Consider the following 20,168-nt stretch of genomic DNA (forward strand, 5'->3'; position numbering starts at 1 on the left):
TAACTAGTAAATGATATCTTCCACGTGATATTATTTAACATTTGATTAATAATGGCAATCTTTTAATAGTTGTTTGAAAGAGTATACAATAATAAATTTAAACTACTATCTTAATGGTATTTTTGAATTGTTCTTGTTTAATGAATGACAGAAAAATTGTTATAACCGAACCTAAAAATATTTTCAAACCTATTTTTCAACTGCTTATATTTACACTCTGATTTTTCCTGGTTGTAATAAGTGTCAAAGATTTTTCTATTTACCTCACTTTTGAACCAGTCAGTTTGGAATTACTTGAGTAAAGAAAACATTAACAGTTAAAACTAAACATTTTAGAATTGGTAATTTAAAAAAAATTATTTATGAAATATTACTGACATGTTAGGTACTGTACCAAATGGTTTAATAGAAGTATCCTATGCAGGGTTTCAAAAAAGCTAAGAATAAAATAATTTTCTACACTGCACCAAATATACTGCTACATTCCAAGCCAATTAAAATGCAGGCGATATTCAGTTGTACAAATTACATCTTCAGCCTATCATAAGAATTGCTTGAATGATGAATATCATTACTCTTAAAGAAACCAACAACTAGTGTCATTTTACCTCACTAGTGTTACTGACTTCACTAAATAGGATGTGGATACTAAATATTTATATTTTAAGGAGAGCTACTTAAAGCTTTGAATAACTTTCTATCATCATTTTCATTATATGATCAATTTATAGAAATAGATTGATATATAAATATAGATATAGAAATAAATAATAAATCGACCTGAGCTTGTTCAAAACTACAAATTTACTAGTACAGTTACATTACACTGATAAGTCGCTAATGACTTTAATTGTTGATGCGACTATAAATAAAAGAATTAGAAAAAAAAACAATGCGTATTGCAATTAGTTTAGTTTCAGTAAAGTTACATTTTTTACTGTCTTTATGTCAATTACCTAAAATGAGATAACTCTAGATACAACTTAATTGAGGACTTCAGACTTATATTTTAGATTTTTAGTGCTTTATAATACACTCTTTTTATGTTCCTATGAAACATTTGAGATTGATTTTTTTCTATTTTTAAGAGTGGAATAATTTACTGATCCATACTTTAGAGAGAAAATTTAGAAAAATAGCATCTACTCAATTTTGTTGATTTTCCAAATTAATGCTAATAAATGAGTCACCTGTAGAATAAGAAAGCAAAACAAATTAAATGACGGCTATATTTTGGTCTTTAGATCTGTATTAGTCTGACTCCAAATTATAACTTACTGTGTATTAAGTCCCATAAACATAATGATTATAGGAGACTTGATATGAAAAAAGTTACTCCCAAAATTTATACAGCCATTTCCAAGAATAACCAGGTCCGTGCTCAGCCGATTAAGGAAAGTGAGAAATAAAGTTTCTGTTGTATAAATTAAATTTCCACTTACCAACAATTTAAAAAGAGTAAATCCTAGTACTTTAAAAATTGTTACTCAATCTTCAGGGATTTTCAGGAATGTTAATTTAAATTCAAATCGATAATCGTTTTTAAAATTAAACTGTTAAAGTTTAACAGTTTAAACCGACAACCGGCTAATTGACAAAAATAAATAACCGGCTAAAAGAATGAAATTAATTTGTACTTCAATAAGACAGTAACATCATGTTTTTAAGATGTTTGTGATTATTATCCAAGTAAATTAAATAAAGTTTCTGTTGTTATTCACTGAGCCTAATATATCAGCATGCCAAGCTCACTGAAATATTAAATACAGTCCTACAAATTATACCTTCAATCTGTTCATAACATAAACTTGCTGTGTACTGAACAAATTACTATCAGAGAAAGCAACTCTGCCTAGAATCATTATAGCTTACATGTTTTACACTTTTCAGTCTTATGAAACATTAAAATAAAAAAGGTTAGATTTTAAATGCAGTAATAATACATAATGTAAAAAAAGGAAAGAAGGGGAAAAATATAATCTGATTATTTCTGCATATGTACAAAGAAATATATCAGATGAAATTTTCTTCTATTATTGTTTTTCTTTTTAATTTTTCTATTGCATTTGATTATATTATTATTCGATTCAAATTATATCTATTTTCATTATTTGACAGCAATTATAATATGCTGTAACAAGCGGAAAGTAGGAAAGTACGGTAATAATGAAATCTTTCCACTTTTAAGATATTTGGAATCACATTTTATGAAATGTTAAGAAATACAAAACAAGATATCACTGCGTTTGATAAATTATTATTTTATTTTTTAATGAATTACTGCTCGATTAAATTCATCGTTAAATTCGATTTTACCGATGGAATTTATTTATGATTTATTTATTCCTTTTTTGATAAAACGTGTAATCTCTTGTGAACTAATAATTTTTTTTTTTTTTTAAAGAAGTGATGGGAGTTAAAAAAATCGTCTCATCTTCAGTATTTTACTATTAAAACAAGCTGTAGTATATTTTCTTTTAAATTTTATTGTTTCAAGTATATTATCAATCAAGTTTTGTACTATCAAGTACTGCTACCTAGCGGCGCGATTCGTAAAGTCGCCGTAAAAAATTAATAAAATGACATATTCGAGTTTCACGGTTCATCAAATGGAAAAAAAGTTGAGGTATTTTTTGAAAGTATTCTTTGTTACTAATTTAACTGAACCGAAATATAATGTTTTCACCCTTATTTTTTCCCCTCATTTTCATTTCACCGTTAGGTAAGGACACGTTTAGAACTGTAAACGTAGTTCGTTGACTTCGTCGCCTCTTACCGACGAAGTTCTAACGAACTGCGTGATAAGCGTGGACGATTAAAACCTAAACGAGTAATTCATTTTTTAAGATTATTATGATTTGTTTTTCAACAAAAATTATACAACGATAACCTTTACTGAACGCGAAAATAAATTTATACATCCATCCGCTGGAAAACAAAACTATAATTTGTTAAATACCTCATTTATTTTACTAATACGATCAAAATATGTAAGTATTTGATTAATAAAAAATCCTAAATAATTTATACGTTCCACCTTTCAACGTATTATAACGTTATTATATTTCACTATTTACGTATTTGAAAAAGATTAGAGCGCAGTTTTCATTGTTGCGTCTATAATCTATTAACTAATTCTTAGCTCTTTTTTACATTTATAGAAAGTGCGCCAAAACCTGGGGTTGTAGACGACCAGTCGTGAAACGTTCTCAAAAAATGCGACTTTAAATTTCCTAAGCGTAACAGCAACCTTGCCTGGTCCTTAGGAATAGTGAAAAATGGATTTGTTTCCTTAGTCTTTATCGATATGCTGTACATCAGATCGCTTAGCCCTTCGAATATTCAGTTCTACAAATGACATCTTCAATCTACTCATCGCTGGGATCGGCTGTGCAAATGAACATCATTACTTTTAGAAAAAGCAACCTTGAAGGTCGCTGAGAGGTATGCGATAATCGATTCTACGTATCCCGGTCGTTTCATATACACCACAACAAAAAGATAGAACGGTGCGTGAATGTAAAGCGACAAAATAACGGACATCTGTCTTTAGAAAATAATGCGTTTTATATATTGTCTTTTCCAACAGGACACCTTCAAATTCACATAAATAAAAGAATAGTCCTAATAACTGCGAAACTCCACAGATTACTTATACCTAAGTTTTTCGATTACTAATTATTTTTAAAACCTTTCCTAAACTAAAAACGAGTTTTTGGCACGATTTTATTTTAATAAAAATTTTCGGGTTTCATCAAATAAATTTTTACGTCGTTAAACGACGCATCTGTTAATTTTTCATTAAGACTGTTACAAATAAAAATTATAAACTTTAAAACAGGAGTCCTTCCTTTAAGAGCTACTCCTTCATTCCAGTACTGTACTTACTAACGCGACCGAGACAAACTCGGAGAATCACGTTCAACGCATTTAAAGGCGACAGCACTAATTATAGTAATATTATTTTTTAAATATATCGATTATTATTCAACGAACGGTAAACTATTACAATGCCGTTTGAGCTATAAGAAGCGTCTAAAAGCAAATTAATTTGGTTCGTAATAAATTTGAATTCATTTATAATTATTACATCTACCATACATAAGAAACCGACGGGCGATTTATCAACAAAAGTTTCTTAAATGTTCTTTTTTAAGAGCACGTGATATTGGGATTTCAAAAATTTGTTTTTGAATCTATTTATAGTGTTCCTTTGTCGATGGAGTTATCAGTGACACTACTGTCAAATAGCGTGCGTCTTGAAGAAGTCAGGAAATCCCTGTAGTACGTAGTAGAATAATGTGTTTTGCCTGTTTTCTTTATTTAATACATTCAATTTTTATTTTTAACGTTATTAAAGTCGCTTAAATAAATTTTTTAAAAGATCGGCATCGAGTTGTATAAATTTCCCGGCTGCCAGTAAAAATAGCAAACCTCGACTGACTACTACTTTAAAAGAAAATTAAATGAAACATTAAAACATGGAAGTAAGAAAATAAACGGTTATGTAAAATAATTATTCTACTCTGAGTAAAATTTTGAGTTAGAGATCCAATCGACCGTAACCAAAGTGAAATGACATCAATGCCTCATATATAGAAATCATTACGATAAATGTCATTACGTACTTACATCCTACCGGGATTTTTCAACGCTAAAATTGTTTATAATTGTTAGTCGTTAAAAGTTAAGATGTGAAAAATCTCTGATATGTAAAATTTGACCCTCTTACCCTCTTAGTGTATCTCCAAATGGTTCTTGCATCCCCCGTCGCGGCTTCATCCACGATATTCGCGTACAGAACTTCAAAAATCAGAAATAATTTTTAGCGACTATGCGTGGGCTGTTGCTCTCAAAGTTATCGCTATTCAAAACTTACCGGATAAAATAAAATATCTACGCAAAATATTTTCCTAAAATCAGATTTTTAATAAAATCAGGAGGATATTAAAGTTTTTCAAGAACTACTTTGCTCTCGGCACAGCAACGTCAGGAATTTCATTTCTTCATTTTTTTTTTTTGCACCGCAACGGATATTGTAATCGTGTTTCCTCTATGAAAATATTTCAAATTTAGATAGTCGATTTCAAGGTAACAATGAAAAGCCGATTTGATATCTAACACGTTTCTCGAAGGTTAAACTCGATTCTTAGCCGAGCCTATTCGTTGCTCTTTAAGTTTTTGAGAACGTTCTGACGGAGATTCGTGTTGTCTACGATCGTAAATTCGTAGGCTTAGATGTTCTTCCTATCTCTGACTTCGCAGATCTAGGCTTTATGAAAATATTATTATCAAATTGAAAGTAGAATCTATGCCGATTATGTGTACGGCTAATAATCTACAGCGCTACTTTGCTCGCGTAAGGATGAGAACTCGCGGTCGCCACCGAATTAGATAATTACATATATTTCTAATGCGTACGATATAATCTGTTCAATCGGCGACTGAACAGTAAGGAAACCCTCCCGCATGCACCGATGAGATCTGGATGATAACCGTGACGTGTAAATGAGGTGTTATTCTTGTACAGATTCAGGCCGACCGTTCCTGAGACGTGTAGTTAATTGAACCCCGACCACCAAAATACACCGTCCAAAGTAATCTACGATCTAGTATTCAAACTCGTACAAAATTAACCGACTTTTATCGGAATCAGAACTTCAGAACCTTCGATTTTGAAATTCAGCTGTAAAACAAGTAATATGCGACGATGAATTTAACACTAAATCGGCCCGGTGGGCTTACAAAAAAAAAAAAGATTGTACAATGACGTTACATTTAGTAGAACGTTAACCTTTAACGTAACTTTCTGAAGAAATCGATTTCGAGATCGAAATTCAGTATCCCTGAAAATTTGTTAAATATGTGGATAGTCATCGACCTTTTAATTTTATTAACAAACTAATTTGTGTTTACACGTACTACGGTAGTAATAGATTGATATTTTATAGACAATGACGCTAAATTTCGTAAAATAAGCCTCTAGCTTATTTATTAATATATTTTTTGTTATTTATGATTTATATATAAGTGAAATCGGCGGGGTTTGAACTGCGGTAAACATTTTGGGGTCCATAAGAAAGCCACAGTTAAAATTTCGTAACGATTGATCCGATAATTTTTACGGGAACGAACGGAAAAACGTCCCTTTATGACATGACAATCGATATAAACAATATCTATCGATGTAGACACTGAAATATCATAGTAGTGAGTACGTAGCCGGAAAATAAAAATTTATAAATATTTTTAATTAAATCTATCTTAAAATTTTTAGTTTTAACGTCTAATGACATGTTACGAGGACAAGTTACCATTAGAGGTTATTATATTATATATTTTTATAAAATTTATTGATGAAATCGAAATAATCGCGCCCTTATTACGCAAAAAAAAAAAACAGTTGTACAAGTTGACGGAGTTGCGGATTCATTGTTTACTGAGGGCACGATAATTGATAGCAAAATTTAATATTGGCTGTAGTATTTTTGGTGTCTTTACAATGTTACCAGTGGTTAACTGTATTAAAAAACTATTGGTTTTGACTGCTAGTTTGTCTGCTCTTTTTTATATTTTTACGCTTTATTTACTTCGAATTATTCAGGCGTATACAAGTATCTAAGTTTACTACAAAAGTTCAAAAAATAAAATTTTTTTTAGAATTCGTGTTTAGTAGAAGAATTTAAGTAATCTTGGTAAAACTTTTTCTTCAGTAAAGCTGGTGCACACTGATAATGCTGTAATTTTCGGAACGATTTATATGCTTAAGTTAATAATTTAATTTATTTTGTATTATTCGTACCGTTATTTCTTTCTTTAATTACGATTACATGTTATGTTTTTTATCGGCATATATCCTTTAATGTAGTTGTTTTTCTTTTCGGTTAAAAGAAAAACGAAAAAGAAATGTTTTTAAAAGAGACTGACCAAGAGGGAGTAGAAAGACTTAAAAAACTCCAATTAAATGCAACTAATATCCAAATATAGTATTTTCCGTACTTCACGAGCTGCGAGTAAATGTAGCAGTGAAGGAAGATACTTAACTTTTGTCCGGAGAAAACAGTAGTTGCAGTAAGAGAATTCTGTACTTACGTGAAAATCAATAAACTAAAAAAACTGTTAAGTTGATCGATGCAGAAAGAAAATCACAAGGAATTAACATAATTTTTAAGAACTAAAAGACATCGGAGGTAAGGAATATATTTCCAACATTGAATTTTTTTCTGGAGTTTTGAGAGACACTGAAATTGTACGAGATGTGTTCAGAAAATAACCGAACTTTATTTTTTTAATCTTCGTTATTAATTTGACAGATTATCGATCCTTGTCCCTTTCAAAGTATTCCCCTCCCTTATTCGCACACTTTGCCCGGCTTTGTTTCCACTTCGCGAAGCAGTCCTGGATAGTTTCATGTGAAATGGAGTTTAAGGTCCGTGACGAATTTCCTATAATGTCATCAATAGTCTCAAAACGGTGACCTATCACCGCCGATTTTAATTTCGGACATAAGAAAAAATCGCACGGAGCCAGATATGGCGAGTAGGGAGGCCGACGGAAGACAGTCATCTGATTTTTGGCACAAAAATGAGGAATAGACAAAGCTGAGTGTGCGGGCGCATCATCTTAGTGAATCTCGTCACAATTCTGGTCTTTTTTTGTGGATTTGAAACGCCTTGATAGTGCGCACGGTTTACTCTTTCACCTTGAGGCAGTTCGTGGAAATTCACGACCACAGCTGGAAAGTAGAGCGCAGGCGGCCTTGTCAACCGCCGAAGGCTGGATGGACATGCAAAATTTAAAGATTTCTGTGCCCAAGACGAAGTTTATGCTTCTAAAGGGCGCAGACAAATTATCATGCAGTCGAAACCCCCACATTAAGTATAAAGGCTGTGTAATCAGCCGAGTAAGGGTTCATAAGTACCTAGGTGTTTTGTTTGATGATAAGTTGCTTTTTAGCAACCACATTAGACAAGTTGCGGCGGACGCCGTCTCTGTGATGCACAAACTTAGAAGGATTGCTCGGAAAGACTACGGGCTTTCTGGTCGCCAAATGTACTTAGTGTACCGAGGTGTCTTCGAGTCTATGATTGCATACGCGGCGCCAGTTTGGGCGCATAGGTTGGATAGAAATAGAGCACTGCTTCTAAATTTAAGGAGTGCCCAGCGCAGAGCCTTAATTGTATGCACTGGTGTTTTTAAAACAACCTCCTATGAGGCTACTACCGTATTGGGAAAGGCTCTCCCAATCGATTTAGTGGTGAAAGTTCGAGCAGCCATGTGGAAGTTGCGAAGAGGTCGGGAAACCGAGGTATTTGGGATACGGTTTCGGGCCGGGCTAGAACCGGAACGGAACGGTGATCACAATGCACCGGGTCTAAATTTCGAGCAGTTGCCCATTTCCCGCCTGCGGAAGAGGCTTTGGGGCCTCGCGATGGAGGCATGGCAGCATGAATGGCACACCACGCCTAAGGGAAGATCTCTGTATAGATTTATACAGGATCTGGGGGGATGGTATGCCTCAGGTTCATTTTTAAGGGCGGCGGGTGCCCAAGTGCTCACCAACCACGTGAATTTGATGCAATATCTGTTCAGGTTTCGCCTAGCGGCTGATGAGTTGTGCGTCTGCGGGGAGGTCCAGTCGAACGAACACCTAATGTTCGACTGCCCTGCTCTTGGGGGGGCCAGAGACCGGGCCACCCTGGAACTTAGAGGTCAGGGGGAAAACTGGCCGCTCATAAACGGCGAGTCAATGTGGCGTGAGCCGCATTGTCGGACCGTGTGGGAGTTCCTCGATGAGGTTGCGATGTTCAACCGTCATCGGTAATTTAATTAATTTTAATGGGGAATTATTGATTCCTGTAGCGTGTCGGTGAAAACCTTCCCGGAAACAATGGCTGCCATCAGCCAATAAAGCTCCAAGCGCTTAAATGGTGGACAGACACTAGCTGGCAAACAGCGACCGAGGCGTGGCGGCTTAAATTGCCGTCTTTTAATATATGTAACTTGATTGTTTTAATTGTAACAAGGGGTGCGCCTCCCCGATTTAGTTTTAGTGTGACAAGTGAGCGGTAGGGACACATAGGCGGGTGCTGTATGGCGCCCAGCTTAACCGCTCACGCATGATAGGAGCTCATTAGGAGCAATTAGGAAACGAGGTCGCAAATCTGTTTCGAGGCACAGTAGCCGTTTATTGGCACAGTACATTTGGTCTATGCTCTAGGGCGACCGAATGGGGTGGTGGCGGGAGAAATGCCAGCTAACCAAATTTCACCTTGAGGCAAGAATTCAAAATGCACAATTCCGTTAAAATCGAAAAAAAACAGAGAGCGTCACTGAAATTGGATCGAAACTGACGTGCTTTCTTCGGGGCTGGAAATCCTTTGCCGATCCGTTGCGATGACAGAACTTTTGTTTCCAAGTCATAGCAGTAAATCCGGCTTTCGTCCCCTTTATGATCCTTTGCGTGAATGTTTCATCATCATCGGCTTGTTCAAGAAGTTGCCGATAAACGTCCACTAGATGTTCTTTCTACTGTTCGGTCATCAAATGAGGAACAAACTTTGCTGCGACTCGATGCGTGTTCAAATTTTCAGTCAAAATCTCACGGCACGATCCGATCGAGATGCTAATTTCTTTTGCAAGTTCTCTGACAGTCAATCGGCGATGAGCGTGCACCAGATCGTTGATTATCTGAACGTAGGTGTCATCGGTTGAAGTCGAAGGACTTCTTGGTCGAGAGTCATCTTCGATCGACTGACGACCGTTTTAAATCGTGAAAACCATTCGTAACATCGCTTACGACCCAGAGCATCATCTCCGTAAGCTTGTTTCAAAAGTTGACGAGTTTCTGTGAAAGTTTTCTCCCGTTTCACCCAAATTTTACGTTGTATCATCGCTCCTGAAAATCGCATATTACAAAAATCGCTAGAAACACACTTAAACGCGAATAAAAATAACACGAAAACTAAACAAGATATCGACTATCCAAGAACATGCGGTTACAGAGAAGAATATGCGGAACACAATGCCGCCAACCACACATCACTAAATACTTCCGTTGGCGCCGTTGCTTTGTTGGCGAAAAATGTTTGTTGATTTTCGGAACAGACCTCGTATTAATTATTATTTATCAAATGTACCAAATAGTTTGATTCAGTTATTATATATTATTTTTACGTACATGTTTCTTAATTTTGTTAATGAATTTTCTTCCATTTTGATTGATATAGAAACCGTTCAAATTTTTGAAAATAGAGAAACAAAAACCAGTACTAACATTTGGCTACCATTTCAAACGTAATCGACGATCAGTGCAGCCACAAAAATGTTGTTATTAGACATAGTGTAACATGGATTTAAATCGGGTAATTTATGCAATTTCTTTTTTATAGTAATTGAATACACACACACACACACACACACACACACACACACACACACACACACACACACACACACACACACACACACACACACACACACACACACACACACACACATACACACACACACACACACAAACACGCGCGCGCGCGCGCGCACACAGACCTAATAATTTTTGAAATTCAAGATAATGAAATGCCCACTAAAGTTTTACAAGGAAAACAGACGCGGATCGATATTACAGTGTCGAACTACACCATTCAAACTTAATTAACAGCAGATTATATTTTATTTTGGAGTTAAAATAAAAAAAAAAGAACTTGGTAACAGAATTTAAAGTCAGTTTAAAATATATATTATTCTTTCTTTGTAGTTGAGTCAGACGTAGGTAACTTAAAATTATTTTACTACAGAATTGATGACATCCACTACAGCTAATATTAATTGGAAACACTATTTCAGAGAAATGTCTGCACAGCCATCGCTAAAAAATATTGTTATTCTGGAAATAATTGTAGAGGTAGATGAATCATCTTCGTTATGATGGAACCATAATGTAAGCAGGGTTCACTGCGAGTGTTTGGGTATATATGTCTTGAGACAAATCACCTTTTTTTTTGTTGTATCGGTCTAAATCCTCTTTACTTTGTTAGATATAACTAAAAAGTGAATTTACTAGATACGACTATTATTACTGATTCGTGAGGAGGATACGGTTGCATAATAAAATTTCTTAAAAAAGTCATTGATCTGGCTACCGGTGGAAATACTCTGACAATATGAAAGACTGAATCTGAGAGAATTCGATACAGAAACAGACCGGCTGGATTCAAACATAATTAGGTGAATATCGACGAATACTAGCTTAGATTAGGATAAAACTTTTCCAGCATTTGACACTTCTGTTAAAAAGGTAAATAAATTCATACACGGCTTTGTTTAATAAGTTAATATTTCATTCATTCATAGTGTTCTGCAATTAGGATGGGTCCTGTCGCGGCTGTTGCCCTCTACCCTGTTCTATCCCTTGTTAAACATATTTTCCCTTTTCCCATTCATCATTTGAAATCTCTTTCTTCCTCTTTCTTTCTTTTAAATGATCAAGCCTTCTATCGCATCCAGTAATAAATTCCTTCTTCCCGTACAATGTCGTAGCCGGTTTATTTCCTGTATTCAACCGCGTTTAGTATTTTCCTGTTCTCTCCGATTCTCCTTAATACTTGCCATCTGACATTTATCATTCTGCACCGCACTCTAGTGCACAATGATAAATGTCAGATGATCTCAAAAGCCTCAATTTGTTTTCTGTCTGCCTTTCTTAACGTCCACGTTTCAATTCCATAGAGCATCACACTCCAAATAAAACGCTTCGCTAATCTCTCCCTTAACTTTAAATTTATCTTTCCACACAGCAGTCTTTCCTTCTTATTAAATGTCTGCTTACTTCTTGATACTTCCCGAGGGGGAGTTTTATTCTTTAAGACTTTGGGAGTTGGTGTCCCGACGGGCTTAGCTTCTGCAGCTTTTCTTCCCGCTACACACCGAGCTGCAGAACATTTTACACTACGCACGTACAATTCACCAAGAAGACTACACAAATTACAATACATACCCTTACGCAACTACATTAAAACATTCTACACTAGTTCTTCATACCCGTACACTCGGTGATGTTGCGACACCTTACGAAGCGCAACCGTAACCCAAGGTGGAAATTATCGTACTGATGGGTGAATGTCTCTACGTAGTGAGTTTTGAACGATGTCCTCTGGACACGTGGGCGAACCCGGTTGTATTTAGCTCTAGCTCCAGTACGCGTGCGTTCTGATGGAGAGGTCCATTGTATCGCCGGTACTCGTGGGACCAAAATTTCAGTTCCAACAATAAACACAATGATGGTTGGTGGTCCATCTGCAAAAACCACCGACATATGTCTTGTGAAAAGGGCTCGGTCGGCTTTGTCCGATGACGATAACTGTCTTGAGGTAATCGATTTGAACGGCGACAAAACAACTTTACAATACCTGAATGTCAGATTTGTTGTTTTACGCAATAATCAGGAAGGCGGGACCCTTCATAAGGTTTCACGTTTCCTAATCAATAAGGTAGTGACGGGTTCGAGCGGTTCTCGCAAGAACATAGAAAACCGAGAGACGGAGCAATTCTAATAGAGATTTTCAGCGATGAGCAAAGTCGATCGCTCTTACGACTCACCAATAAGGGCGGCATGTCATGGAACCTTGCATACCAGCGGAGGAGTAATTTTTTGCCGGAATCTTCTTGAGATGGACGTTAAAGAAATTGTCGAAGAGCTTCATCCCCAAGGTATTGAAGAGGTGAGGAGAATAGTGAAACGTAAGTGCGGGATGAAAGAACCTACTCCGACTATTATTGTGACTTTCAACCTTCCCCCACCACCGGAGATAATTAAAGTAGGATAGCTGTCGGTTAGGATACGACCATTCATCCCTAATCGAGGACGGTGTTTCCATTGTCAGAGTTGTGGTACCGTACCACAACTTCTTGTCCAAACACCGCAATCAGGGATAGATATGCAAAAGAAGGCCACAAGGACGCTGATTGACAGGAGGAAGAACAATGTGCAAACTGCGGGGGAACACATTCAGCTAGATCTCGAGGTTACCCGACTTTCAAAGAAGAGAAAGCAATCCTAAAAATCTGTAACGAGCAAAACCTTTCTTTCCCAGCCGCCCGAAGGGAATATAAAAGGACGCTTAGCTCTCGACACCTGGTTAAACCGGATGTTTCTTTCTCTGCCGAAACGTCGTTATGCTCTTGTAAATGCAGACAATAAACAGTGCGTATCCTGCAATCGGCTGAAGAAGCTTGTTCAGGTGTTATCTGATCAGGTCGCTTCACTTACGGCCACTTTTTCAGAGCTGAACCAGAAAACGAACAAGAAGTCGTTAGTTCCAGTTAGTGAATTCAATCGTGGGATCTGTCTAAAGGTCCCTGTCTCAAAGTTTTATCCGTGCGGGCAGCAATCGGAGTTCCTTACCGTCAAAACTGCGAAGAAGAAAAACCGAATCGCATACCACTAAATTTTATATATCTTACTGAAATTCTGTATCTATAACTACCACTACTTATGAACATTATTCAGCGGAACGTTAAGGTCTTCGGTCCCGCTTTGAGGAAATTAGAGTATTGGCGCGCTTATATGAACCACTAATTATGTGCTTACAAGAAACGCATCTCTTACAGCAGGATGCAGTAACACTCACAGCTATTTCTGTGAGAGGTAGGACTGTCTAATAGATAGTAGCGGGAGTGGTGGAGGTGCTATTTTCATGCGGAATGAGGTGTCGGCTGCGAGGATACCACTGGCTACCCTTATTCCTGCTGTTGCTGTGAAGGTCCGTATCTCCTTCAAATTGCACATCTGCAATTTGTATCTCTCACCGAACTCGGTGTTCAGTGCTCTAGAAATGTCAAATGCCGTGGTTTATAGCAGGTGAATTATTGAAGTCTCAGGAAATACGGTGGGCATTGGCCCACCATATTTTCTGGGGCTCAACTTTCTGCTCCTCTCGAGGAAATATGATAAACTGAGGGAGACAAGACTTGAAGCTTTGTCTACTGAATGACGGGTCACACACATTGATGTCCTTATCGTCCGGTACATTGTTCAACATCGACCTTTTCGTGTCCTCTCCGAGTTTATTCCCTCGTCTTAACCGGTCTGTTTGTGATAAATTTCAGGGCAGTGATTACAGGGTAATTATTATTTCTTTTAACGTCGACCGCAAGGTGAGGAAAAGGTCACGGAGATGGATTGTTGAAAAGGCGGATTGGAACGGTTACCGTGAACCCTTGCCATCACAGTACGACAGTGACGGGGGCGTCCTTGATCATCTTTTCTCTTTTACGTTTAAGATGCTTGAGGTATATCCCACAAACATCGGGAAATCCTAGACGTCCTTCCGTTCCTTGGTGGACTGATGATTGGCAAAACGCAATTATAAGATGTCGGCAGGCACTATGTAAATTTAACCGCAGGCCCGCGCATGAAAATCTTGATTTGTACCGTAAGGCTAGAGCTGTATGTCGCCGGGTATTCTTGGGCGCTAGGAGGACGTCATGGAGAAATACGTGGGCACTATCTCACGCACTACTTCCACGTCTGCTGTGTGGAAAAAGATCCGAGCAATTTGCGGATCTCCACCGCAATTTAATCTCGAGCTTCTTCACGAAGGAGAACTCCTCTCATCATGTTCTGCGGTGGAAAATACCTTAGCAAATTCTTCCCGCTCGGTGTAATCTCTTCTGCCACTCCCAATTTTCTTGAGCCTAATGTTCACTTCTGCCACAAGTAGAAAGCGAACTGAAGTTATATCTCTACCCGGATAAGCTTTAGCATTCTTAGTTAATAATAATAAAGTAAAATAAAATAATGACATCCGGATTGACGGGCGTATTACACAAAAGACTGCTTTACTGAAATTTATTGATTTTTAATGTTTAAACTTGTATTAATAAAAAATGTTTTTTTGTTATTTTTCATGAGATAAACAAATATTGCATGCGTAATTTCATTATATTCCGAAAATATTTTAGATCGTTAATACAAAAATCAATCAAATTTGTTACATTAAGGCACAATACAAAATACAATTTTGACTAATGACCGTTCAATAAAAAATGTATTTATTAATTTGGAAGTCAACCTAAAATTAACGATAATAATGATTATAAAGAACTATTATCTATATATACTCGTGTGTTTATATATATATATATATATATATATATATATATATATATATATATACATATATATATATGCTATACAAAAAAAATCATCCTTTTTATTATGTAACACCAATAAAATATAGCACACGTATAAAGATACGGTTCAGCCTATCTAAATAAAGGAAAAACTTAGAGATAGCTCTAAGATTTTATTTAGAAGTGCAATAGTAAATTTTTTCCACCTTTTTACCATTTACTTTTTTTCAAGTAAATAGAAGCAAAAAAAATTAATATTCGAGGTATTTCATAATAAAAAAAATTTAAACAAAAACCTTTTAAATAAGTTTCGTAAATAACATTTAATAAAATTTTATATACAGATATTCGTTTGAAATTTTTTTCTGAACGAGTTAAGTTATACAAATAATATTTATTACATAAATTATCTGATTTTGTCTTGAGATTACTTAAAAATAATTTGAGAAAAGATCTCATAAAAATAATGATGAAATTTGTCTTCTAAATGAAGTAAAAAGAGTAATTCTTAGTCGAACGAAACCAAATAATAAATATTTTTTGATTCTATTTATGAAAAAAATCAGTATCTTATACTGTAAGAAAATTATCAAAATTAAAATACGTTAAAATAGTATTATTAGTTTTGAAAATTAAGAAATTCAGTAAAAAATATGAAGAGAAAAGAGTTTATGCAAGTCCTAAAAAAAAGTAATAATAATGATATTCAGCTTTTATTATAAACACCTTAGAAATTACGTACAGTTTTTAAGAAAATTTACAAAAATGGAAACAATTCTCGGTTGTATGTTGAAGTTTCTTTAAAACTTGTTGAAGTAAGCGGGTTCTGAGATTGATATTTCTAGAAGGGGTCACGGCCCAGGCTTTTGTCGATAACTGTCTCCTTTTAGTTCATGGTAATTCACGACCGCAGGTGGAAGATCGAGCGCAAGCGGCCTTTTCAATCGAAGAGGGCTTGATGGACAGTCAAAATTTAAAAATTTCTGTGCCCAAGACGACGTTTATGCTTTTCACGGTGCAGACAAATTATCGTACAGTCGTAACCCCTATATTAAATATAAAGGCTGTGTAATCAGCCGAGTTAGAATTCATAAGTATTTAGGTGTTTTATTTGGTGAAAAGTTGCTGTTCAGCAACCACATTAGGCAAGTAGCGGCGGATTCCGTCTCATTGATGCACAAACTTAGGAGGATTGCTCGGAAGAACTATGGGTTGTTTGGCCGTCAAATGGACCGAGGTGTCTTCGAAATCACGACCTCTTACGCGGCGCCTGTTTTAACGCATAGGTTGGATATGAATAGAGCACTTCTTCAAAATTTAAAGAGTACACAACGCAGAGCCTGAATTGTATGCGCTGGTATTTTTAAATCGATCTCCTACGATCACCGTATTGGGAAAGGCTCTCCCGATCGATTTAGTGGTGAAAGTTCGTGCAGCCATGTGGAAATTGCGAAGAGGCCGGGAGGACGAGGTATTTGGGAAGCGGTTTCGGGCCGGGCCAGTACCGGAACGGAACGGTGATCTCAATTCACCGGATTAACTGAAAGAAATTTATTTCGTTCAGTTGCTCATCTCCCACCTGCGGAAGAGGTTGCAGAGACTCGCGATGGAAGCACGGCAGCTGGAATGGGACACCACAACTAAGAGGAGATCCCTGTACAAGTTTATACGGGATTTGGAGAGATGGTATGCCTCGAGTTCGTTTTTAAGGGGAACGGGTGCCCAGGTGCTCAACGACCGTGTTAATTTGAACCGATATCTGTTTCGGTTCCGCCTGGCAGCTGATGAGCTGTGCGTCTGTGGGGAGGTCCAGTCAAATGAACACCTGATGTCTGACTGCCCTGCTCTTGGAGAGGGAGCCAGACACTGTTCCACCCTGTAACTTAGGAGTCAAGGGGAAAATTGGCCAATCACAAGCGGTGTCATTGTGGCGAGAACCGCATTGGCGGACCGTGTGGGAGTTCCTTGATGCGGTCGCTTAGTTCAACCGAAGTAAATAGTTTACTTAAGGGATAGACTCCTATCGCACTGCTGTGCGAAGCTAACCTAGAGATATACTCGTATATGGCTGACCACCAGCCAATTAAGGCTCCAAGCGCATTAATATGGTAGACAGATACTTTCTGGCAATCAACGCCCTAGGCGTGGCAGCGAATTGTTCTCTAGACGAAGTAAATTTTAATTTATGGATGTCACATATATTTTTAGTAGTTGACGGGTTGCGCTTATCCTTTTTAGTAAATATATGACAAGTGAGCGGTTGGGACACGTATGCCGGTGGTGTATGGCACCGCGCTTGTCCGCTCACGCTGTTAGGTAAGCTCTAGGATCCATTTAGGACACTGGTCGCTAAACATTTTCGAGGCTGAGTAGCCGTTTGTGGCAGAGACAGTCGGTCTTATGTTTTAGGGTGACCGAACTGGGTGGTAGCGCAAGAAATACCAGACAAACCATCATACAACATCACCCAGAACTTGTACTCTGTAAGACATTTTATGCGGCATTTTATCACGGCACCCGTACCGGTTGGCGTGATAAAATGTCCCGATGGCGTACCGCCATCGGGACCTCAGCTCCTCTTCCTGTTTATCTTTTTTGCCGCCAATTTTAGTTCATCGAATGTGAACCGATACCCCTCCTCAGAGATCATGCCAAAAGATCTACAGATTTTTTTTTTTTTGTCTTCAGTCATTTGACTGGTTTGATGCAGCTCTCCAAGATATCCTATCTAGTGCTAGTCGTTTCATTGCGGTATACCCACTACATCTCTAACAATTTGTTTTACATATTCCAAACGTTGCCTGCCTACACAATATTTTCCTTCTACCTGTCCCACCAATATTAAAGCGACTATTCCAGGATGCCTTAATATGTGGCCTATAAGTCTGTATCTTTTTTTAGCAATATTTTTCCAAATGCTTCTTTCTTCATCTATTTGCCGCAACCCCTCTTCATTTGTCACTTTATCCACCCATCTGATTTTTAACATGTTCCTATAGCACCGGTTCTAATCTTTTCTTCTCAGATACTCCGATCGTCCAAGTTTCAGTTCCATATAAAGCGACGCTCCAAACATATACTTTCAAAAATCTTTTCCTGACATTTAAATTATTTTTTGATGTAAACAAATTAAATTTTTGACTGAAGGCTAGTTTTGCCTGTGCTATTCGGCATATTATTTCGCTCCTGATTCGTCCATCTTTAGTAATTCTACTTCCCAAATAACAAAATTCTTCTTCCTTCATAATCTTTTCTCTTCCTATTTTTATATTCAGCGGGTCCATTTTTGTTATTTCTACTACATTTCATTACTTTCGTTTTGTTCTTGTTTATTTTCAGGCGGTAGTTCTTGCGTAGGACTTCATCCATGCCGTTCATTGGTTCTTCTAAATCCTTTTTACTCTCGGCTAGAATTACTATATCATCAGCAAATCGTGCCATCTTTATATTTTCACCTTGTACTGTTACTCCGTATCTAAATTGTTCTTTAACATCATTAACTGCTAGTTCTATGTAAAGGTTAAAAAGTAACGGGAATAGGGAACATCCTTGTCGGACTCCCTATCTTATTACGGCTTCTTTCTTATGTTCTTCAATTATTACTGTTGCTGTTTGGTTCCTGTAAATGTCAGCAACTGTTCTTCTACCTCTGTATTTGAACCCTAATTTTTTTAAAATGCTGAACATTTTATTCCAGTCTACGTTATCGAATGCCTTTTCTAGGCGTATAAATGCCAAATTTGTCGGTTTGTTTTTCTTTAATCTTCCTTCTACTATTAATATGAGGCCTAAAATTGGTTCCCTTGTCCCTATACTTTTCCTGAAACCAAATCGGTCTTCTCCTAACACTTCTTCCACTCTCCTCTCAATTTTTCTGTACAGAATTTAGTTAAAATTTTTGATGCACGACTAGTTAAACTAATTATTCTGTATTCTTCAGATTTATTTGCTCCTGCTTTCTTTGGTATCATAACAATTTTGAAGACAATTTTTTTGAAGTCTGACGGAACTTCCTTCCAGATTTACAGACTAAAAGACTAGATTATTGTCAACGGTTTAAACGTTTTATTGACCGAAATTCCGTAGGAATCCCTCTCCATTACGTTTTTTACTGATGATACGTGGTTTTATCTAGTAGGGTTTATTAATTCACAAAATACACGTCTTTGGTCGTGTATTTTGTCACATAAATTACGTGAACAATCTTTACACGAGGGTTTGTGGCTTACACGTTCGCCCGATCTGACTTCTCTAGATTACTTTGAATGGAGAGCAGCGAAGCAAGTAGTGTATCGCGACAGCCCACACATGATTGACGGCCTAAAAACTGCATTAACAGAAAACATACGAGACATTCCAGTTCATCAGCTGGTTGTTGAATTGTTTGAAAACAAATCGAAACGTGTGCAGTGTTGTACTAATGTGGAGGAGGTCTCTCATTCTCAACACCTTTTATAAACTATTCCCGTTATTGTAGTTTCTATAAAATAAAGAAATAAAAATACAAACTGATAATTAAGTAAGTTTCGTCATTACATTCCCGTAATTCCAGTGCACAGCAATTTTCTGAACGCTCTGTATTACTACATGTAAAAAGAGATACGAAATAAATAGATATTTTTAGATTTTATAATTATAATAACAATAATAATAATAACTATTATTATTGTTATTATTAAATGTAATATCAGACAGACATAAATAAGTGAACAACTCCATATTTCGATTAGTTATTGCTATTATTTAGTCTGCAACCTTTACAGGATAACTGTTGTGAAATACTGACGTAAGTTTGCTACAGTTTAATTAAACCTATTTCTCGTTCAATTGTTTTGCATTAAACGCAATAGGTCGGGCAACTGACAGCTAGGATGACCGTCATTCACGTTTTATATTCAACAATTTTGCATAAATCCAACCATAAAATGGTGCAGACGCGTGATTTACTCGGTTATTAATTTCTTATATTTCTAAGGAATTTATTAAAGTAAAATTGGGGTTTAATACTGTGTATGGGGGATTATATATCAACTTAT

At 36.5% G+C, this 20,168-nt stretch overlaps 1 protein-coding gene across 1 annotated transcript in view; it reads right to left on the reverse strand.

Moving 5' to 3' along the window:
* LOC142328896 (band 7 protein AGAP004871) overlaps window positions 1–20,168 on the reverse strand; it is a 175,984-nt gene that overhangs the window by 19,000 nt on the left and 136,816 nt on the right. The window lies entirely within an intron of this gene.

Source organism: Lycorma delicatula, chromosome 8 (genome assembly GCF_047948215.1).
Source record: "Lycorma delicatula isolate Av1 chromosome 8, ASM4794821v1, whole genome shotgun sequence".
In the NCBI taxonomy this organism is placed as follows: domain Eukaryota; kingdom Metazoa; phylum Arthropoda; class Insecta; order Hemiptera; family Fulgoridae; genus Lycorma; species Lycorma delicatula.